Raw genomic sequence first — 24,833 nt, forward strand, 5'->3', positions numbered from 1 at the left:
CTCAAAATGCGATTTGAAGCTATTCTAACCACTTTGGTGATTTTATGTTAACAAGTTTTTTCGAAATGCACAAAATGTCTAAAACGTCTCCAAATGCGATTTGAAGCTATTCTGTACACTTTGATGTTTTGTATGAAAAAGTTTTCTCGAAATGCTCAAAATGGTCTAAAACGTTTTCAAATACCACATTAAGCTATTTTGTGCACTTTGATGTTTTTGTGTGAAAAGTTTCATCGGAATGCTTAAAATTGTTTAAAACGGTTTCTAATGTGATTTTAAGCACTTTGATGTTTTTATGTTTACAAGTTTTTTCGAAAATCACAAAATGGTCTAAAACGTCTCCAAATGCGAGTTGAAGCTATTCTGTACACTTTGATCTTTTGTGTGAAAGAGTTTTGTCGAAATGCTCAAAATGGTCTAAAACGTTTTCAAATACCATATTAAGCTATTTTGTGCACTTTGATGTTTTTGTGAGAAAAATTTTATCGAAATCCTTAAAATGGTCAAAAACGTTTTCTAATGTGATTTTAAGCACTTTGATGTTTCTATGTTAATAAGGTTTTTCGAAAATCACAAAATGGTCTAAAACGTCTCAAAATGCGATTTGAAGCTATTTTAACCACTTTGGTGATTTTATGTTAACAATTTTTTTCGAAAATCACAAAATGGTCTAAAACGTCTCCAAATGCGATTTGAAGCTATTCTGTACACTTTGATGTTTTGTGTGAAAAAGTTTTGTCGAAATGCTCAAAATGGTCTAAAACGTTTTTAATTTTAAGCACTATGATGTTTCTATGTTAACAAGTTTTTTCGAAAATCACAAAATTGTCTAAAACGTCTCAAAATGCGATTTGAAGCTATTCTAACCACTTTGGTGATTTTATGTTAACAAGTTTTTTCGAAATGCACAAAATGTCTAAAACGTCTCCAAATTCGATTTGAAGCTATTCTGTACACTTTGATGTTTTGTGTGAAAAAGTTTTGTCGAAATGCTCAAAATGGACTAAAACGTTTTCAAATACCATATTAAGCTATTTTGTGCACTTTGATGTTTTTGTGTGAAAAGTTTTATCGGAATGCTTAAAATGGTCTAAAATGGTTTCTAATGTGATTTTAAGCACTTTGATGTTTTTATGTTAAAAAGTGTTTTCGAAAATCACAAAATGGTCTAAAACGTCTCCAAATGCGATTTGAAGCTATTCTGTACACTTTGATGTTTCGTGTGAAAAAGTTTTGTCGAAATGCTCAAAATGGTCTAAAACGTTTTTCAAATACCATATTAAGCTATTTTGTGCACTTTGATGTTTTTGTGTGAAAAGTTTTATCGAAATGCTTAAAATTGTCTAAAACGGTTTCTAATGTGATTTTAAGCACCTTGATGTTTCTATGTTAACAAGTTTTTTCGAAAATCACAAAATGGTCTAAAACGTCTCAAAATGCGATTTGAAGCTATTCTAACCACTTTGGGGATTTTATGTTAACAAGTTTTTTCGAAATGCACAAAATGTCTAAAACGTCTCCAAATGCGATTTGAAGCTATTCTGTACACTTTGATGTTTTGTGTGAAAAAGTTTTGTCAAAATGGTCTAAAACGTTTTCAAATACCATATTAAGCTATTTTGTGCACTTTGATGTTTTTGTTTGAAAACTTTTATCGGAATCCTTAAAATGGTCTAAAACGGTTTCTAATGTGATTTTAAGCACTTTGATGTTTTTATGTTAACAAGTTTTTTCGAAAATCACAAAATGGTCTAAAACGTCTCCAAATGCGATTTGAAGCTATTCTGTACACTTTGATGTTTTGTGTGAAAAAGTTTTGTCGAAATGCTAAAAATGGTCTAAAACGTTTTCAGATACCATATTAAGCTATTTTGTGCACTTTGATGTTTTTGTGAGAAAAATTTTATCGAAATGCTTAAAATGGTCAAAAACGTTTTCTAATGTGATTTTAAGCACTTTGATGTTTCTATGTTAACAAGTTTTTTCGAAAATCACAAAATGGTCTAAAACGTCTCAAAATGCGATTTGAAGCTATTCTAACCACTTTGGTGATTTTATGTTAACAAGTTTTTTCGAAATGCACAAAATGTCTAAAACGTCTCCAAATGCGATTTGAAGCTATTCTGTACACTTTGATGTTTTGTGTGAAAAAGTTTTGTCGAAATGCTCAAAATGGTCTAAAACATTTTCAAATACCATATTAAGCTATTTTGTGCACTTTGATGTTTTTGTGTGAAAAGTTTTATCGAAATGCTTAAAATGGTCTAAAACGGTTTCTAATGTGATTTTAAGCACTTTGATGTTTCTATGTTAACAAGTTTTTTCGAAAATCACAAAATGGTCTAAAACGTCTCAAAATGCGATTTGAAGCTATTCTAACCACTTTGGTGATTTTATGTTAACAAGTTTTTTCAAAATGCACAAAACGTCTAAAACGTCTCCAAATGCGATTTGAAGCTATTCTGTACACTTTGATGTTTTGTATGAAAAAGTTTTGTCGAAATGCTCAAAATGGTCTAAAACGTTTTCAAATACCATATTAAGCTATTTTGTGCACTTTGATGTTTTTGTGTGAAAAGTTTTATCCGAATGCTTAAAATGGTCTAAAACGGTTTCTAATGTGATTTTAAGCACTTTGATGTTTTTATGTTAACAAGTTTTTTCGGAAATCACAAAATGGTCTAAAACGTCTCCAAATGCGATTTGAAGCTATTCAGTACACTTTGATGTTTTGAGTGAAAAAGTTTTGTCGAAATGCTCAAAATGGTCTAAAACGTTTTCAAATACCATATTAAGCTATTTTGTGCACTTTGATGTTTTTGTGAGAAAAATTTTATCGAAATCCTTAAAATGGTCAAAAACGTTTTCTAATGTGATTTTAAGCACTTTGATGTTTCTATGTTAATAAGTTTTTTCGAAAATCACAAAATTGTCTAAAACGTCTCAAAATGCGATTTGAAGCTATTTTAACCACTTTGGTGATTTTTTGTTAACAAGTTTTTTCGAAATGCACAAAATGTCTAAAACGTCTCCAAATGCGATTTGAAGCTATTCTGTACACTTTGATGTTTTGTGTGAAAAAGTTTTGTCGAAATGCTCAAAATGTCTAAAACGTTTTCAAATACCATATTAAGCTATTTTGTGCACTTTGATGTTTTTGTGTGAAAAGTTTTATCGAAATGCTCAAAATGGTCTAAAACGTTTTTAAATACCATATTAAGCTATTTTGTGCACTTTGATGTTTTTGTGTGAAAAGTTATAACGAAATGCTTAAAATGGTCAAAAACGGTTTCTAATGTGATTTTAAGCACTTTGATGTTTCTATGTTAACAAGTTTTTTCGAAAATCACAAAATGGTCTAAAACGTCTCAAAATGCGATTTGAAGCTATTCTAACCACTTTGGTGATTTTATGTTAACAAGTTTTTTCGAAATGCACAAAATGTCTAAAACGTCTCCAAATGCGATTTGAAGCTATTCTGTACACTTTGATGTTTTGTGTGAAAAAGTTTTGTCGAAATGCTCAAAATGGTCTAAAACGTTTTCAAATACCATATTAAGCTATTTTGTGCACTTTGATGTTTTTGTGTGAAAAGTTTTATCGGAATGCTTAAAATGGTCTAAAACGGTTTCTAATGTGATTTTAAGCACTTTTATGTTAACAAGTTTTTTCGAAAATCACAAATGGTCTAAAACGTCTCCAAATGCGATTTGAAGCTATTCTGTACACTTTGATGTTTTGTGTGAAAAAGTTTTGTCAAAATGGTCTAAAACGTTTTCAAATATCATATTAAGCTATTTTGTGCACTTTGATGTTTTTGTTTGAAAAGTTTTATCGGAATGCTTAAAATGGTCTAAAACGGTTTCTAATGTGATTTTAAGCACTTTGATGTTTTTATGTTAACAAGTTTTTTCGAAAATCACAAAATGGTCTAAAACGTCTCCAAATGCGATTTGAAGCTATTCTGTACACTTTGATGTTTTGTGTGAAAAAGTTTTGTCGAAATGCTCAAAATGGTCTAAAACGTTTTCAGATACCATATTAAGCTATTTTGTGCACTTTGATGTCTTTGTGAGAAAAATGTTATCGAAATCCTTAAAATGGTCAAAAACGTTTTCTAATGTGATTTTAAGCACTTTGATGTTTCTATGTTAACAAGTTTTTTCGAAAATCACAAAATGGTCTAAAACGTCTCAAAATGCGATTTGAAGCTATTTTAACCACTTTGGTGATTTTATGTTAACAATTTTTTTCGAAAATCACAAAATGGTCTAAAACGTCTCCCACTGCGATTTGAAGCTATTCTGTACACTTTGATGTTTTGTGTGAAAAAGTTTTGTCGAAATTCTCAAAATGGTCTAAAACGTTTTCAAATACCATATTAAGCTATTTTGAGCACTTTGATGTTTTTGTGTGAAAAGTTTTATCGAAATTCTTGAAATGGTCTAAAACGGTTTCTAATGTGATATTAAGCACTTTGATGTTTTTATGTTAACAAGTTTTTTCGAAAATCACAAAATGGTCTAAAACGTCTCCAAATGCGATTTGAAGCTATTCTGTACACTTTGATGTTTTGTGTGAAAAAGTTTTGTCGAAATGCTCAAAATGGTCTAAAACGTTTTCAAATACCATATTAAGCTATTTTGTGCACTTTGATGTTTTTGTGTGAAAAGTTTTATCAAAATGCTTAAAATGGTCAAAAACGGTTTCTAATGTGATTTTAAGCACTTTGATGTTTCTATGTTAACAAGTTTTTTCGAAAATCACAAAATGGTCTAAAACGTCTCAAAATGCGATTTGAAGCTATTCTAACCACTTTGGTGATTTTTTATTAACAAGTTTTTTCGAAATGCACAAAATGTCTAAAACGTCTCCAAATGCGATTTGAAGCTATTCTGTACACTTTGATGTTTTGTGTGAAAAAGTTTTGTCGAAATGCTCAAAATGGTCTAAAACGTTTTCAAATACCATATTAAGCTATTTTGTGCACTTTGATGTTTTTGTGTGAAGAGTTTTATCGGAATGCTTAAAATGGTCTAAAACGATTTCTAATATGATTTTAAGCACTTTGACGTTTTTATGTTAACAAATTTTTTCGAAAATCACAAAATGGTCTAAAACGTCTCCAAATGCGATTTGAAGCTATTCTGTACACTTTGATGTTTTGTGTGAAAAAGTTTTGTCGAAATGCTCAAAATGGTCTAAAACGTTTTCAGATACCATATTAAGCTATTTTGTGCACTTTGATGTCTTTGTGAGAAAAATTTTATCGAAATGCTTAAAATGGTCAAAAACGGTTTCTAATGTGATTTTAAGCACTTTGATGTTTCTATGTTAACAAGTTTTTTCGAAAATCACAAAATGGTCTAAAACGTCTCAAAATGCGATTTGAAGCTATTCTAACCACTTTGGTGATTTTATACTAACATGTTTTTTCGAAAATCACAAAATGGTCTAAAACGTCTCCAAATGCGATTTGAAGCTATTCTATATACTTTGATGTTTTGTGTGAAAAAGTTTTGTCGAAATGCACAAAATGTCTAAAACGTCTCCAAATGCGATTTGAAGCTATTCTGTACACTTTGATGTTTTGTGTGAAAAAGTTTTGTCGAAATGCTCAAAATGGTCTAAAACGTTTTCAAATACCATATTAAGCTATTTTGTGCACTTTGATGTTTTTGTGTGAAAAGTTTTATCGAAATGCTCAAAATGGTCTAAAACGGTTTCTTATGTGATTTTAAGCACTTTGATGTTTTTGTGTAACCAAGTTTCGTCGAAATGCACAAAATGGTCTAAAACGTCTCCAAATGCGATTTGAAGCTATTCTGTACACTTTGATGTTTTGTGTGAAAAAGTTTTGTCGAAATGCTCAAAATGGTCTAAAACGTTTTTCAAATACCATATTAAGCTATTTTGTGCACTTTTATGTTTTTGTGTGAAAAGTTTTATCGAAATGCTTAAAATGGTCTAAAACGGTTTCTAATGTGATTTTAAGCACTTTGATGTTTCTATGTTAACAAGTTTTTTCGAAAATCACAAAATGGTCTAAAACGTCTCAAAATGCGATTTGAAGCTATTATAACCACTTTGGTGATTTTATGTTAACAAGTTTTTTCGAAATGCACAAAATGTCTAAAACGTCTCCAAATGCGATTTGAAGCTATTCTGTACACTTTGATGTTTTGTTTGAAAAAGTTTTGTCGAAATGCTCAAAATGGTCTAAAACGTTTTCAAATACCATATTAAGCTATTTTGTGCACTTTGATGTTTTTGTGTGAAAAGTTTTATCGGAATGCTCAAAATGGTCTAAAACGGTTTCTGATGTGATTTTAAGCACTTTGATGTTTTTGTGTAACCAAGTTTCGTCGAAATGCACAAAATGGTCTAAAACGTCTCCAAATGCGATTTGAAGCTATTCTGTACACTTTGATGTTTTGTGTGAAAAAGTTTTGTCGAAATGCTCAAATTGTTCTAAAACGTTTTCAAATACCATATTAAGCTATTTTAAGCACTTTGATGTTTCTATGTTAACAAGTTTTTTCGAAAATCACAAAATGGTCTAAAACGTCTCAAAATGCGATTTGAAGCTATTTTAACCACTTTGGTGATTTTATGTTAACAATTTTTTTCGAAAATCACAAAATGGTCTAAAACGTCTCCCAATGCGATTTGAAGCTATTCTGTACACTTTGATGTTTTGTGTGAAAAAGTTTTGTCGAAATGCTCAAAATGGTCTAAAACGTTTTCAAATACCATATTAAGCTATTTTGTGCACTTTGATGTTTTTGTTTGAAAAGTTTTATCGAAATGCTTAAAATGGTCTAAAACGGTTTCTAGTGTGATTTTAAGCACTTTGATGTTTCTATGTTAACAAGTTTTTTCGAAAATCACAAAATGGTCTAAAACGTCTCAAAATGCGATTTGAAGCTATTCTAACCACTTTGGTGATTTTATGTTAACAAGTTTTTTCAAAATGCACAAAATGTCTAAAACGTCTCCAAATGCGATTTGAAGCTATTCTGTACACTTTGATGTTTTGTATGAAACAGTTTTGTCGAAATGCTCAAAATGGTCTAAAACGTTTTCAAATACCATATTAAGCTATTTTGTGCACTTTGATGTTTTTGTGTGAAAAGTTTTATCATAATGCTTAAAATGGTCTAAAACGGTTTCTAATGTGATTTTAAGCACTTTGATGTTTTTATGTTAACAAGTTTTTTCGAAAATCACAAAATGGTCTAAAACGTCTCCAAATGCGATTTGAAGCTATTCAGTACACTTTGATGTTTTGAGTGAAAAAGTTTTGTCGAAATGCTCAAAATGGTCTAAAACGTTTTCAAATACCATATTAAGCTATTTTGTGCACTTTGATGTTTTTGTGAGAAAAATTTTATCGAAATCCTTAAAATTATCAAAAACGTTTTCTAATGTGATTTTAAGCACTTTGATGTTTCTATGTTAATAAGTTTTTTCGAAAATCACAAAATGGTCTAAAACGTCTCAAAATGCGATTTGAAGCTATTCTGTACACTTTGATGTTTTGTGTGAAAAAGTTTTGTCGAAATGCTCAAAATGTCTAAAACGTTTTCAAATACCATATTAAGCTATTTTGTGCACTTTGATGTTTTTGTGTGAAAAGTTTTATCGAAATGCTCAAAATGGTCTAAAACGGTTTCTTTTGTGATTTTAAGCACTTTGATGTTTTTGTGTAACCAAGTTTCGTCGAAATGCACAAAATGGTCTAAAACGTCTCCAAATGCGATTTGAAGCTATTCTGTACACTTTGATGTTTTGTGTGAAAAAGTTTTGTCGAAATCCTCAAAATGGTCTAAAACATTTTCAAATACCATATTAAGCTATTTTGTGCACTTTGATGTTTTTGTGTGAAAAGTTTTATCAAAATGCTTAAAATGGTCAAAAACGGTTTCTAATGTGATTTTAAGCACTTTGATGTTTCTATGTTAACAAGTTTTTTCGAAAGTCACAAAATGGTCTAAAACGTCTCAAAATGCGATTTGAAGCTATTCTAACCACTTTGGTGATTTTATGTTAACAAGTTTTTTCGAAATGCACAAAATGTCTAAAACGTCTCCAAATGCGATTTGAAGCTATTCTGTACACTTTGATGTTTTGTGTGAAAACGTTTTGTCGAAATGCACAAAATGGTCTAAAACGTCTCCAAATGCAATTTGAAGCTATTCTGTACACTTTGATGTTTTGTGTGAAAAAGTTTTGTCGAAATGCTCAAAATGGTCTAAAACGTTTTCAAATACCATATTAAGCTATTTTGTGCACTTTGATGTTTTTGTGTGAAAAGTTTTATCGAAATGCTGAAAATGGTCTAAAACGGTTTCTTATGTGATTTTAAGCACTTTGATGTTTTTGTGTAACCAAGTTTCGTCGAAATGCACAAAATGGTCTAAAACATCTCCAAATGCGATTTGAAGCTATTCTGTACACTTTGATGTTTTGTGTGAAAAAGTTTTGTCGAAATGCTCAAAATGGTCTAAAACGTTTTTCAAATACCATATTAAGCTATTTTGTGCACTTTGATGTTTTTGTGTGAAAAGTTTTGTCGAAATGCACAAAATGTCTAAAACGTCTCCAAATGCGATTTGAAGCTATTCTGTACACTTTGATGTTTTGTGTGAAAAAGTTTTGTCGAAATGCTCAAAATGGTCTAAAACGTTTTCAAATACCATATTAAGCTATTTTGTGCACTTTGATGTTTTTGTGTGAAAAGTTTTATCGAAATGCTCAAAATGGTCTAAAACGGTTTCTTATGTGATTTTAAGCACTTTGATGTTTTTGTGTAACCAAGTTTCGTCGAAATGCACAAAATGGTCTAAAACGTCTCCAAATGCGATTTGAAGCTATTCTGTACACTTTGATGTTTTGTGTGAAAAAGTTTTGTCGAAATGCTCAAAATGGTCTAAAACGTTTTTCAAATACCATATTAAGCTATTTTGTGCACTTTTATGTTTTTGTGTGAAAAGTTTTATCGAAATGCTTAAAATGGTCTAAAACGGTTTCTAATGTGATTTTAAGCACTTTGATGTTTCTATGTTAACAAGTTTTTTCGAAAATCACAAAATGGTCTAAAACGTCTCAAAATGCGATTTGAAGCTATTATAACCACTTTGGTGATTTTATGTTAACAAGTTTTTTCGAAATGCACAAAATGTCTAAAACGTCTCCAAATGCGATTTGAAGCTATTCTGTACACTTTGATGTTTTGTTTGAAAAAGTTTTGTCGAAATGCTCAAAATGGTCTAAAACGTTTTCAAATACCATATTAAGCTATTTTGTGCACTTTGATGTTTTTGTGTGAAAAGTTTTATCGGAATGCTCAAAATGGTCTAAAACGGTTTCTGATGTGATTTTAAGCACTTTGATGTTTTTGTGTAACCAAGTTTCGTCGAAATGCACAAAATGGTCTAAAACGTCTCCAAATGCGATTTGAAGCTATTCTGTACACTTTGATGTTTTGTGTGAAAAAGTTTTGTCGAAATGCTCAAATTGTTCTAAAACGTTTTCAAATACCATATTAAGCTATTTTAAGCACTTTGATGTTTCTATGTTAACAAGTTTTTTCGAAAATCACAAAATGGTCTAAAACGTCTCAAAATGCGATTTGAAGCTATTTTAACCACTTTGGTGATTTTATGTTAACAATTTTTTTCGAAAATCACAAAATGGTCTAAAACGTCTCCCAATGCGATTTGAAGCTATTCTGTACACTTTGATGTTTTGTGTGAAAAAGTTTTGTCGAAATGCTCAAAATGGTCTAAAACGTTTTCAAATACCATATTAAGCTATTTTGTGCACTTTGATGTTTTTGTTTGAAAAGTTTTATCGAAATGCTTAAAATGGTCTAAAACGGTTTCTAGTGTGATTTTAAGCACTTTGATGTTTCTATGTTAACAAGTTTTTTCGAAAATCACAAAATGGTCTAAAACGTCTCAAAATGCGATTTGAAGCTATTCTAACCACTTTGGTGATTTTATGTTAACAAGTTTTTTCAAAATGCACAAAATGTCTAAAACGTCTCCAAATGCGATTTGAAGCTATTCTGTACACTTTGATGTTTTGTATGAAACAGTTTTGTCGAAATGCTCAAAATGGTCTAAAACGTTTTCAAATACCATATTAAGCTATTTTGTGCACTTTGATGTTTTTGTGTGAAAAGTTTTATCATAATGCTTAAAATGGTCTAAAACGGTTTCTAATGTGATTTTAAGCACTTTGATGTTTTTATGTTAACAAGTTTTTTCGAAAATCACAAAATGGTCTAAAACGTCTCCAAATGCGATTTGAAGCTATTCAGTACACTTTGATGTTTTGAGTGAAAAAGTTTTGTCGAAATGCTCAAAATGGTCTAAAACGTTTTCAAATACCATATTAAGCTATTTTGTGCACTTTGATGTTTTTGTGAGAAAAATTTTATCGAAATCCTTAAAATTATCAAAAACGTTTTCTAATGTGATTTTAAGCACTTTGATGTTTCTATGTTAATAAGTTTTTTCGAAAATCACAAAATGGTCTAAAACGTCTCAAAATGCGATTTGAAGCTATTCTGTACACTTTGATGTTTTGTGTGAAAAAGTTTTGTCGAAATGCTCAAAATGTCTAAAACGTTTTCAAATACCATATTAAGCTATTTTGTGCACTTTGATGTTTTTGTGTGAAAAGTTTTATCGAAATGCTCAAAATGGTCTAAAACGGTTTCTTTTGTGATTTTAAGCACTTTGATGTTTTTGTGTAACCAAGTTTCGTCGAAATGCACAAAATGGTCTAAAACGTCTCCAAATGCGATTTGAAGCTATTCTGTACACTTTGATGTTTTGTGTGAAAAAGTTTTGTCGAAATCCTCAAAATGGTCTAAAACATTTTCAAATACCATATTAAGCTATTTTGTGCACTTTGATGTTTTTGTGTGAAAAGTTTTATCAAAATGCTTAAAATGGTCAAAAACGGTTTCTAATGTGATTTTAAGCACTTTGATGTTTCTATGTTAACAAGTTTTTTCGAAAGTCACAAAATGGTCTAAAACGTCTCAAAATGCGATTTGAAGCTATTCTAACCACTTTGGTGATTTTATGTTAACAAGTTTTTTCGAAATGCACAAAATGTCTAAAACGTCTCCAAATGCGATTTGAAGCTATTCTGTACACTTTGATGTTTTGTGTGAAAACGTTTTGTCGAAATGCACAAAATGGTCTAAAACGTCTCCAAATGCAATTTGAAGCTATTCTGTACACTTTGATGTTTTGTGTGAAAAAGTTTTGTCGAAATGCTCAAAATGGTCTAAAACGTTTTCAAATACCATATTAAGCTATTTTGTGCACTTTGATGTTTTTGTGTGAAAAGTTTTATCGAAATGCTGAAAATGGTCTAAAACGGTTTCTTATGTGATTTTAAGCACTTTGATGTTTTTGTGTAACCAAGTTTCGTCGAAATGCACAAAATGGTCTAAAACATCTCCAAATGCGATTTGAAGCTATTCTGTACACTTTGATGTTTTGTGTGAAAAAGTTTTGTCGAAATGCTCAAAATGGTCTAAAACGTTTTTCAAATACCATATTAAGCTATTTTGTGCACTTTGATGTTTTTGTGTGAAAAGTTTTATCGAAATGCTTAAAATGGTCTAAAACGGTTTCTAATGTGATTTTAAGCACTTTGATGTTTCTATGTTAACAAGTTTTTTCGAAAATCACAAAATGGTCTAAAACGTCTCAAAATGCGATTTGAAGCTATTATAACCACTTTGGTGATTTTATGTTAACAAGTTTTTTCGAAATACACAAAATGTCTAAAACGTCTCCAAATGCGATTTGAAGCTATTCTGTACACTTTGATGTTTTGTGTGAAAAAGTTTTGTCGAAATGCTAAAAATGGTCTAAAACGTTTTCAGATACCATATTAAGCTATTTTGTGCACTTTGATGTTTTTGTGAGAAAAATTTTATCGAAATGCTTAAAATGGTCAAAAACGTTTTCTAATGTGATTTTAAGCACTTTGATGTTTCTATGTTAACAAGTTTTTTCGAAAATCACAAAATGGTCTAAAACGTCTCAAAATGCCATTTGAAGCTATTCTAATCACTTTGGTGATATTATGTTAACAAGTTTATTCGAAATGCACAAAATGTCTAAAACGTCTCCAAATGCGATTTGAAGCTATTTTGTGCACTTTGATGTTTTTGTGTGAAAAGTTTTATCGAAATGCTCAAAATGGTCTAAAACGGTTTCTTATGTGATTTTAAGCACTTTGATGTTTTTGTGTAACCAAGTTTCGTCGAAATGCACAAAATGGTCTAAAACGTCTCCAAATGCGATTTGAAGCTATTCTGTACACTTTGATGTTTTGTGTGAAAAAGTTTTGTCGAAATGCTCAAAATGGTCTAAAACGGTTTCTTATGTTATTTTAAGCACTTTGATGATTTTGTGTAACCAAGTTTCGTCGAAATGCACAAAATGGTCTAAAACGTCTCCAAATGCAATTTGAAGCTATTCTGTACACTTTGATGTTTTGTGTGAAAAAGTTTTGTCGAAATGCTCAAAATGGTCTAAAACGTTTTTAAATACCATATTAAGCTATTTTGTGCACTTTGATGGTTTTGTGTGGAAAGTTTTAACGAAATGCTTAAAATGGTCAAAAACGGTTTCTAATGTGATTTTAAGCACTTTGATGTTTCTATGTTAACAAGTTTTTTCGAAAATCACAAAATGGTCTAAAACGTCTCAAAATGCGATTTGAAGCTATTCTAACCACTTTGGTGATTTTATGTTAACAAGTTTTTTCGAAATGCACAAAATGTCTAAAACGTCTCCAAATGCGATTTGAAGCTATTCTGTATACTTTGATGTTTTGTGTGAAAAAGTTTTGTCGAAATGCTCAAAATGGTCTAAAACGTTTTCAAATACCATATTAAGCTATTTTGTGCACTTTGATGTTTTTGTGTGAAAAGTTTTATCGGAATGCTTAAAATGGTCTAAAACGGTTTCTAATGTGATTTTAAGCACTTTGATGTTTTTATGTTTACAAGTTTTTTCGAAAATCACAAAATGGTCTAAAACGTCTCCAAATGCGAGTTGAAGCTATTCTGTACACTTTGATCTTTTGTGTGAAAGAGTTTTGTCGAAATGCTCAAAATGGTCTAAAACGTTTTCAAATACCATATTAAGCTATTTTGTGCACTTTGATGTTTTTGTGAGAAAAATTTTATCGAAATCCTTAAAATGGTCAAAAACGTTTTCTAATGTGATTTTAAGCACTTTGATGTTTCTATGTTAATAAGGTTTTTCGAAAATCACAAAATGGTCTAAAACGTCTCAAAATGCGATTTGAAGCTATTTTAACCACTTTGGTGATTTTATGTTAACAATTTTTTTCGAAAATCACAAAATGGTCTAAAACGTCTCCAAATGCGATTTGAAGCTATTCTGTACACTTTGATGTTTTGTGTGAAAAAGTTTTGTCGAAATGCTCAAAATGGTCTAAAACGTTTTTAATTTTAAGCACTATGATGTTTCTATGTTAACAAGTTTTTTCGAAAATCACAAAATTGTCTAAAACGTCTCAAAATGCGATTTGAAGCTATTCTAACCACTTTGGTGATTTTATGTTAACAAGTTTTTTCGAAATGCACAAAATGTCTAAAACGTCTCCAAATTCGATTTGAAGCTATTCTGTACACTTTGATGTTTTGTGTGAAAAAGTTTTGTCGAAATGCTCAAAATGGACTAAAACGTTTTCAAATACCATATTAAGCTATTTTGTGCACTTTGATGTTTTTGTGTGAAAAGTTTTATCGGAATGCTTAAAATGGTCTAAAATGGTTTCTAATGTGATTTTAAGCACTTTGATGTTTTTATGTTAAAAAGTGTTTTCGAAAATCACAAAATGGTCTAAAACGTCTCCAAATGCGATTTGAAGCTATTCTGTACACTTTGATGTTTCGTGTGAAAAAGTTTTGTCGAAATGCTCAAAATGGTCTAAAACGTTTTTCAAATACCATATTAAGCTATTTTGTGCACTTTGATGTTTTTGTGTGAAAAGTTTTATCGAAATGCTTAAAATTGTCTAAAACGGTTTCTAATGTGATTTTAAGCACCTTGATGTTTCTATGTTAACAAGTTTTTTCGAAAATCACAAAATGGTCTAAAACGTCTCAAAATGCGATTTGAAGCTATTCTAACCACTTTGGGGATTTTATGTTAACAAGTTTTTTCGAAATGCACAAAATGTCTAAAACGTCTCCAAACGCGATTTGAAGCTATTCTGTACACTTTGATGTTTTGTGTGAAAAAGTTTTGTCAAAATGGTCTAAAACGTTTTCAAATACCATATTAAGCTATTTTGTGCACTTTGATGTTTTTGTTTGAAAACTTTTATCGGAATCCTTAAAATGGTCTAAAACGGTTTCTAATGTGATTTTAAGCACTTTGATGTTTTTATGTTAACAAGTTTTTTCGAAAATCACAAAATGGTCTAAAACGTCTCCAAATGCGATTTGAAGCTATTCTGTACACTTTGATGTTTTGTGTGAAAAAGTTTTGTCGAAATGCTAAAAATGGTCTAAAACGTTTTCAGATACCATATTAAGCTATTTTGTGCACTTTGATGTTTTTGTGAGAAAAATTTTATCGAAATGCTTAAAATGGTCAAAAACGTTTTCTAATGTGATTTTAAGCACTTTGATGTTTCTATGTTAACAAGTTTTTTCGAAAATCACAAAATGGTCTAAAACGTCTCAAAATGCGATTTGAAGCTATTCTAACCACTTTGGTGATTTTATGTTAACAAGTTTTTTCGAAATGCACAAAATGTCTAAAACGTCTCCAAATGCGATTTGAAGCTATTCTGTACACTTTGATGTTTTGTGTGAAAAAGTTTTGTCGAAATGCTCAAAATGGTCTAAAACGTTTTCAAATACCATATTAAGCTATTTTGTGCACTTTGATGTTTTTGTGTGAAAAGTTTTATCGAAATGCTTAAAATGGTCTAAAACGGTTTCTAATGTGATTTTAAGCACTTTGATGTTTCTATGTTAACAAGTTTTTTCGAAAATCACAAAATGGTCTAAAACGTCTCAAAATGCGATTTGAAGCTATTCTAACCACTTTGGTGATTTTATGTTAACAAGTTTTTTCAAAATGCACAAAACGTCTAAAACGTCTCCAAATGCGATTTGAAGCTATTCTGTACACTTTGATGTTTTGTATGAAAAAGTTTTGTCGAAATGCTCAAAATGGTCTAAAACGTTTTCAAATACCATATTAAGCTATTTTGTGCACTTTGATGTTTTTGTGTGAAAAGTTTTATCCGAATGCTTAAAATGGTCTAAAACGGTTTCTAATGTGATTTTAAGCACTTTGATGTTTTTATGTTAACAAGTTTTTTCGGAAATCACAAAATGGTCTAAAACGTCTCCAAATGCGATTTGAAGCTATTCAGTACACTTTGATGTTTTGAGTGAAAAAGTTTTGTCGAAATGCTCAAAATGGTCTAAAACGTTTTCAAATACCATATTAAGCTATTTTGTGCACTTTGATGTTTTTGTGAGAAAAATTTTATCGAAATCCTTAAAATGGTCAAAAACGTTTTCTAATGTGATTTTAAGCACTTTGATGTTTCTATGTTAATAAGTTTTTTCGAAAATCACAAAATTGTCTAAAACGTCTCAAAATGCGATTTGAAGCTATTTTAACCACTTTGGTGATTTTTTGTTAACAAGTTTTTTCGAAATGCACAAAATGTCTAAAACGTCTCCAAATGCGATTTGAAGCTATTCTGTACACTTTGATGTTTTGTGTGAAAAAGTTTTGTCGAAATGCTCAAAATGTCTAAAACGTTTTCAAATACCATATTAAGCTATTTTGTGCACTTTGATGTTTTTGTGTGAAAAGTTTTATCGAAATGCTCAAAATGGTCTAAAACGTTTTTAAATACCATATTAAGCTATTTTGTGCACTTTGATGTTTTTGTGTGAAAAGTTATAACGAAATGCTTAAAATGGTCAAAAACGGTTTCTAATGTGATTTTAAGCACTTTGATGTTTCTATGTTAACAAGTTTTTTCGAAAATCACAAAATGGTCTAAAACGTCTCAAAATGCGATTTGAAGCTATTCTAACCACTTTGGTGATTTTATGTTAACAAGTTTTTTCGAAATGCACAAAATGTCTAAAACGTCTCCAAATGCGATTTGAAGCTATTCTGTACACTTTGATGTTTTGTGTGAAAAAGTTTTGTCGAAATGCTCAAAATGGTCTAAAACGTTTTCAAATACCATATTAAGCTATTTTGTGCACTTTGATGTTTTTGTGTGAAAAGTTTTATCGGAATGCTTAAAATGGTCTAAAACGGTTTCTAATGTGATTTTAAGCACTTTTATGTTAACAAGTTTTTTCGAAAATCACAAATGGTCTAAAACGTCTCCAAATGCGATTTGAAGCTATTCTGTACACTTTGATGTTTTGTGTGAAAAAGTTTTGTCAAAATGGTCTAAAACGTTTTCAAATATCATATTAAGCTATTTTGTGCACTTTGATGTTTTTGTTTGAAAAGTTTTATCGGAATGCTTAAAATGGTCTAAAACGGTTTCTAATGTGATTTTAAGCACTTTGATGTTTTTATGTTAACAAGTTTTTTCGAAAATCACAAAATGGTCTAAAACGTCTCCAAATGCGATTTGAAGCTATTCTGTACACTTTGATGTTTTGTGTGAAAAAGTTTTGTCGAAATGCTCAAAATGGTCTAAAACGTTTTCAGATACCATATTAAGCTATTTTGTGCACTTTGATGTCTTTGTGAGAAAAATGTTATCGAAATCCTTAAAATGGTCAAAAACGTTTTCTAATGTGATTTTAAGCACTTTGATGTTTCTATGTTAACAAGTTTTTTCGAAAATCACAAAATGGTCTAAAACGTCTCAAAATGCGATTTGAAGCTATTTTAACCACTTTGGTGATTTTATGTTAACAATTTTTTTCGAAAATCACAAAATGGTCTAAAACGTCTCCCACTGCGATTTGAAGCTATTCTGTACACTTTGATGTTTTGTGTGAAAAAGTTTTGTCGAAATTCTCAAAATGGTCTAAAACGTTTTCAAATACCATATTAAGCTATTTTGAGCACTTTGATGTTTTTGTGTGAAAAGTTTTATCGAAATTCTTGAAATGGTCTAAAACGGTTTCTAATGTGATATTAAGCACTTTGATGTTTTTATGTTAACAAGTTTTTTCGAAAATCACAAAATGGTCTAAAACGTCTCCAAATGCGATTTGAAGCTATTCTGTACACTTTGATGTTTTGTGTGAAAAAGTTTTGTCGAAATGCTCAAAATGGTCTAAAACGTTTTCAAATACCATATTAAGCTATTTTGTGCACTTTGATGTTTTTGTGTGAAAAGTTTTATCAAAATGCTTAAAATGGTCAAAAACGGTTTCTAATGTGATTTTAAGCACTTTGATGTTTCTATGTTAACAAGTTTTTTCGAAAATCACAAAATGGTCTAAAACGTCTCAAAATGCGATTTGAAGCTATTCTAACCACTTTGGTGATTTTTTATTAACAAGTTTTTTCGAAATGCACAAAATGTCTAAAACGTCTCCAAATGCGATTTGAAGCTATTCTGTACACTTTGATGTTTTGTGTGAAAAAGTTTTGTCGAAATGCTCAAAATGGTCTAAAACGTTTTCAAATACCATATTAAGCTATTTTGTGCACTTTGATGTTTTTGTGTGAAGAGTTTTATCGGAATGCTTAAAATGGTCTAAAACGATTTCTAATATGATTTTAAGCACTTTGACGTTTTTATGTTAACAAATTTTTTCGAAAATCACAAAATGGTCTAAAACGTCTCCAAATGCGATTTGAAGCTATTCTGTACACTTTGATGTTTTGTGTGAAAAAGTTTTGTCGAAATGCTCAAAATGGTCTAAAACGTTTTCAGATACCATATTAAGCTATTTTGTGCACTTTGATGTCTTTGTGAGAAAAATTTTATCGAAATGCTTAAAATGGTCAAAAACGGTTTCTAATGTGATTTTAAGCACTTTGATGTTTCTATGTTAACAAGTTTTTTCGAAAATCACAAAATGGTCTAAAACGTCTCAAAATGCGATTTGAAGCTATTCTAACCACTTTGGTGATTTTATACTAACATGTTTTTTCGAAAATCACAAAATGGTCTAAAACGTCTCCAAATGCGATTTGAAGCTATTCTATATACTTTGATGTTTTGTGTGAAAAAGTTTTGTCGAAATGCACAAAATGTCTAAAACGTCTCCAAATGCGATTTGAAGCTATTCTGTACACTTTGATGTTTTGTGTGAAAAAGTTTTGTCGAAATGCTCAAAATGGTCTAAAACGTTTTCAAATACCATATTAAGCTATTTTGTGCACTTTGATGTTTTTGTGTGAAAAGTTTTATCGAAATGCTCAAAATGGTCTAAAACGGTTTCTTATGTGATTTTAAGCACTTTGATGTTTTTGTGTAACCAAGTTTCGTCGAAATGCACAAAATGGTCTAAAACGTCTCCAAATGCGATTTGAAGCTATTCTGTACACTTTGATGTTTTGTGTGAAAAAGTTTTGTCGAAATGCTCAAAATGGTCTAAAACGTTTTTCAAATACCATATTAAGCTATTTTGAGCACTTTTATGTTTTTGTGTGAAAAGTTTTATCGAAATGCTTAAAATGGTCAAAAACGTTTTCTAATGTGATTTTAAGCACTTTGATGTTTTTATGTTAACAAGTTTTTTCGAAAATCACAAAATTGTCTAAAACGTCTCCAAATGCGATTTGAAGCTATTCTAATCACTTTGGTGATTTTATGTTAACAAGTTTATTCGAAATGCACAAAATTTCTAAAACGTCTCCAAATGCGATTTGAAGCTATTTTGTGCACTTTGATGTTTTTGTTTGAAAAAGTTTTGTCGGAATCCTTAAAATGGTCTAAAACGGTTTCTAATGTGATTTTAAGCACTTTGATGTTTTTATGTTAACAAGTTTTTTCGAAAATCACAAAATGGTCTAAAACGTCTCCAAATGCGATTTGAAGCTATTCTGTACACTTTGATGTTTTGTGTGAAAAAGTTTTGTCGAAATGCTAAAAATGGTCTAAAACGTTTTGAGATACCATATTAAGCTATTTTGTGCACTTTGATGTTTTTGTGAGAAAAATTTTATCGAAATGCTTAAAATGGTCAAAAACGTTTTCTAATGTGATTTTAAGCACTTTGATGTTTCTATGTTAACAAGTTTTTTCGAAAATCACAAAATGGTCTAAAACGTCTCAAAATGCCATTTGAAGCTATTCTAATCACTTTGGTGATATTATGTTAACAAGTTTATTCGAAAATCACAAAATGGTCTAAAACGTCTCAAAATGCGATTTGAAGCTATTCTAACCACTTTGGTGATTTTATGTTAACAAGTTTTTTCGAAATGCACAAAATGTCTAAAACGTCTCCAAATGCGATTTGAAGCTATTCTGTACACTTTGATGTTTTGTGTGAAAAAGTTTTGTCGAAATGCTCAAAATGGTCTAAAACGTTTTCAAATACCATATTAAGCTATTTTGTGCACTTTGATGTTTTTGTGTGAAAAGTTTTATCGGAATGCTTAAAATGGTCTAAAACGGTTTCTAATGTGATTTTAAGCACTTTTATGTTAAGTTTTTTCGAAAATCACAAATGGTCTAAAACGTCTCCAAATACGATTTGAAGCTATTCTGTACACTTTGATGTTTTGTGTGAAAAAGTTTTGTCAAAATGGTCTAAAACGTTTTCAAATACCATATTAAGCTATTTTGAGCACTTTGATGTTTTTGTGAGAAAAATTTTATCGAAATGCTTAAAATGGTCAAAAACGTTTTCTAATGTGATTTTAAGCCCTTTGATGTTTTTATGTTAACAAGTTTTTTCGAAAATCACAAAATGGTCTAAAACGTCTCCAAATGCGATTTGAAGCTATTCTAATCACTTTGGTGATTTTATGTTAACAAGTTTATTCGAAATGCACAAAATGTCTCAAACGTCTCCAAATGCGATTTGAAGCTATTTTGTGCACTTTGATGTTTTTGTTTGAAAACTTTTATCGGAATCCTTAAAATGGTCTAAAACGGTTTCTAATGTGATTTTAAGCACTTTGATGTTTTTATGTTAACAAGTTTTTTCGAAAATCACAAAATGGTCTAAAACGTCTCAAAATGGGATTTGAAGCTATTCTAACCACTTTGGTGATTTTATGTTAACATGTTTTTTCGAAATGCACAAAATGTCTAAAACGTCTCCAAATGCGATTTGAAGCTATTCTGTACACTTTGATGTTTTGTGTGAAAAAGTTTTGTCGAAATGCTCAAAATGTTCTAAAACGTTTTCAAATACCATATTAAGCTATTTTGTGCACTTTGATGTTTTTGTGTGAAAAGTTTTATCGGAATGCTTAAAATGGTCTAAAACGGTTTCTAATGTGATTTTAAGCACTTTGATGTTTTTATGTAACCAAGTTTCGTCGAAATGCACAAAATGGTCTAAAACGTCTTCAAATACCATATTAAGCTATTTTGTGCACTTTGATGTTTTTGTGTGAAAAGTTATATCGAAATGCTCAAAATGGTCTAAAACGTTTTCAAATACCATATTAAGCTATTTTGTGCACTTTGATGTTTTTGTTTGAAAAGTTTTATCGAAATGCTTAAAATGGTCTAAAACGGTTTCTAATGTGATTTTAAGCAATTTGATGTTTCTATGTTAACAAGTTTTTTCGAAAATCACAAAATGATCTAAAACGTCTCAAAATGCGATTTGATGCTATTCTAACCACTTTTGTGATTTTATGTTAACAAGTTTTTTCGAAATGCACAAAATGTCTAAAAGGTCTCCAAATGCGATTTGAAGCTATTCTGTACACTTTGATGTTTTGTGTGAAAAAGTTTTGTCGAAATGCTCAAAATGGTCTAAAACGTTTTCAAATACCATATTAAGCTATTTTGTGCACTTTGATGTTTTTGTTTGAAAAGTTTTATCGAAATGCTTAAAATGGTCTAAAACGGTTTCTAATGTGATTTTAAGCACTTTGATGTTTTTATGTAACCAAGTTTTTTCGAAAATCACAAAATGGTCTAAAACGTCTCAAAATGCGATTTGAAGCTATTCTAACCACTTTGGTGATTTTATGTTAACATGTTTTTTCGAAATGCACAAAATGTCTAAAACGTCTCCAAATGCGATTTGAAGCTATTCTGTACACTTTGATGTTTTGTGTGAAAAAGTTTTGTCGAAATGCTCAAAATGGTCTAAAACGTTTTCAAATACCATATTAAGCTATTTTGTGCACTTTGATGTTTTTGTGTGAAAAGTTTTATCGGAATGCTTAAAATGGTCTAAAACGGTTTCTAATGTGATTTTAAGCACTTTGATGTTTTTATGTAACCAAGTTTCGTCGAAATGCACAAAATGGTCTAAAACGTCTTCAAATACCATATTAAGCTATTTTGTGCACTTTGATGTTTTTGTGTGAAAAGTTATATCGAAATGCTCAAAATGGTCTAAAACGGTTTATTTTGTGATTTTAAGCACTTTGATGTTTTTGTGTAACCAAGTTTCGTCGAAATGCACAAAATGGTCTAAAACGTCTCCAAATGCGATTTGAAGCTATTCTGTACACTTTGATGTTTTGTGTGAAAAAGTTTTGTCGAAATGCTCAAAATGGTCTAAAACGTTTTCAAATACCATATTAAGCTATTTTGTGCACTTTGATGTTTTTGTTTGAAAAGTTTTATCGAAATGCTTAAAATGGTCTAAAACGGTTTCTAATGTGATTTTAAGCAATTTGATGTTTCTATGTTAACAAGTTTTTTCGAAAATCACAAAATGGTCTAAAACGTCTCAAAATGCGATTTGAAGCTATTCTAACCACTTTGGTGATTTTATGTTAACAAGTTTTTTCGAAATGCACAAAATGTCTAAAACGTCTCCAAATGCGATTTGAAGCTATTTTGTGCACTTTGATGTTTTTGTGTGAAAAGTTTTATCGAAATGCTCAAAATGGTCTAAAACGGTTTCTTATGTGATTTTAAGCACTTTGATGTTTTTGTGTAACCAAGTTTCGTCGAAATGCACAAAATGGTCTAAAACGTCTCCAAATGCGATTTGAAGCTATTCTGTACACTTTGATGTTTTGTGTGAAAAAGTTTTGTCGAAATGCTCAAAATGGTCTAAAACGGTTTCTTATGTTATTTTAAGCACTTTGATGATTTTGTGTAACCAAGTTTCGTCGAAATGCACAAAATGGTCTAAAACGTCTCCAAATGCAATTTGAAGCTATTCTGTACACTTTGATGTTTTGTGTGAAAAAGTTTTGTCGAAATGCTCAAAATGGTCTAAAACGTTTTTAAATACCATATTAAGCTATTTTGTGCACTTTGATGGTTTTGTGTGGAAAGTTTTAACGAAATGCTTAAAATGGTCAAAAACGGTTTCTAATGTGATTTTAAGCACTTTGATGTTTCTATGTTAACAAGTTTTTTCGAAAATCACAAAATGGTCTAAAACGTCTCAAAATGCGATTTGAAGCTATTCTAACCACTTTGGTGATTTTATGTTAACAAGTTTTTTCGAAATGCACAAAATGTCTAAAACGTCTCCAAATGCGATTTGAAGCTATTCTGTATACTTTGATGTTTTGTGTGAAAATGTTTTGTCGAAATGCTCAAAATGGTCTAAAACGTTTTCAAATACCATATTAAGCTATTTTGTGCACTTTGATGTTTTTGTGTGAAAAGTTTTATCGAAATGCTCAAAATGGTCTAAAACGGTTTCTTATGTGATTTTAAGCACTTTGATGTTTTTGTGTAACCAAGTTTCGTCGAAATGCACAAAATGGTCTAAAACGTCTCCAAATGCGATTTGAAGCTATTCTGTACACTTTGATGTTTTGTGTGAAAAAGTTTTGTCGAAACGCTCAAAATGGTCTAAAACGTTTTTCAAATACCATATTAAGCTATTTTGTGCACTTTTATGTTTTTGTGTGAAAAGTTTTATCGAAATGCTTAAAATGGTCTAAAACGGTTTCTAATGTGATTTTAAGCACTTTGATGTTTCTATGTTAACAAGTTTTTTCGAAAATCACAAAATGGTCTAAAACGTCTCCCACTGCGATTTGAAGCTATTCTGTACACTTTGATGTTTTGTGTGAAAAAGTTTTGTCGAAATTCTCAAAATGGTCTAAAACGTTTTCAAATACCATATTAAGCTATTTTGAGCACTTTGATGTTTTTGTGTGAAAAGTTATATCGAAATTCTTGAAATGGTCTAAAACGGTTTCTAATGTGATATTAAGCACTTTGATGTTTTTATGTTAACAAGTTTTTTCGAAAATCACAAAATGGTCTAAAACGTCTCCAAATGCGATTTGAAGCTATTCTGTACACTTTGATGTTTTGTGTGAAAAAGTTTTGTCGAAATGCTCAAAATGGTCTAAAACGTTTTCAAATACCATATTAAGCTATTTTGTGCACTTTTATGTTTTTGTGTGAAAAGTTTTATCAAAATGCTTAAAATGGTCAAAAACGGTTTCTAATGTGATTTTAAGCACTTTGATGTTTCTATGTTAACAAGTTTTTTCGAAAATCACAAAATGGTCTAAAACGTCTCAAAATGCGATTTGAAGCTATTCTAACCACTTTGGTGATTTTATGTTAACAAGTTTTTTCGAAATGCACAAAATGTCTAAAACGTCTCCAAATGCGATTTGAAGCTATTCTGTACACTTTGATGTTTTGTGTGAAAATGTTTTGTCGAAATGCTCAAAATGGTCTAAAACGTTTTCAAATACCATATTAAGCTATTTTGTGCACTTTGATGTTTTTGTGTGAAAAGTTTTATCGAAATGCTCAAAATGGTCTAAAACGGTTTCTTATGTGATTTTAAGCACTTTGATGTTTTTGTGTAACCAAGTTTCGTCGAAATGCACAAAATGGTCTAAAACGTCTCCAAATGCGATTTGAAGCTATTCTGTACACTTTTATGTTTTGTGTGAAAAAGTTTTGTCGAAATGCTCAAAATGGTCTAAAACGTTTTTCAAATACCATATTAAGCTATTTTGTGCACTTTTATGTTTTTGTGTGAAAAGTTTTATCGAAATGCTTAAAATGGTCTAAAACGGTTTCTAATGTGATTTTAAGCACTTTGATGTTTCTATGTTAACAAGTTTTTTCGAAAATCACAAAATGGTCTAAAACGTCTCAAAATGCGATTTGAAGCTATTATAACCACTTTGGTGATTTTATGTTAACAAGTTTTTTCGAAATGCACAAAATGTCTAAAACGTCTCCAAATGCGATTTGAAGCTATTCTGTACACTTTGATGTTTTGTTTGAAAAAGTTTTGTCGAAATGCTCAAAATGGTCTAAAACGTTTTCAAATACCATATTAAGCTATTTTGTGCACTTTGATGTTTTTGTGTGAAAAGTTTTATCGGAATGCTCAAAATGGTCTAAAACGGTTTCTGATGTGATTTTAAGCACTTTGATGTTTTTGTGTAACCAAGTTTCGTCGAAATGCACAAAATGGTCTAAAACGTCTCAAAATGCGATTTGAAGCTATTCTGTACACTTTGATGTTTTGTGTGAAAAAGTTTTGTCGAAATGCTCAAATTGTTCTAAAACGTTTTCAAATACCATATTAAGCTATTTTAAGCACTTTGATGTTTCTATGTTAACAAGTTTTTTCGAAAATCACAAAATGGTCTAAAACGTCTCAAAATGCGATTTGAAGCTATTTTAACCACTTTGGTGATTTTATGTTAACAATTTTTTTCGAA

Source organism: Antedon bifida, chromosome 1, assembly GCF_963402885.1.
Source record: "Antedon bifida chromosome 1, ecAntBifi1.1, whole genome shotgun sequence".
In the NCBI taxonomy this organism is placed as follows: Eukaryota; Metazoa; Echinodermata; class Crinoidea; order Comatulida; family Antedonidae; genus Antedon; species Antedon bifida.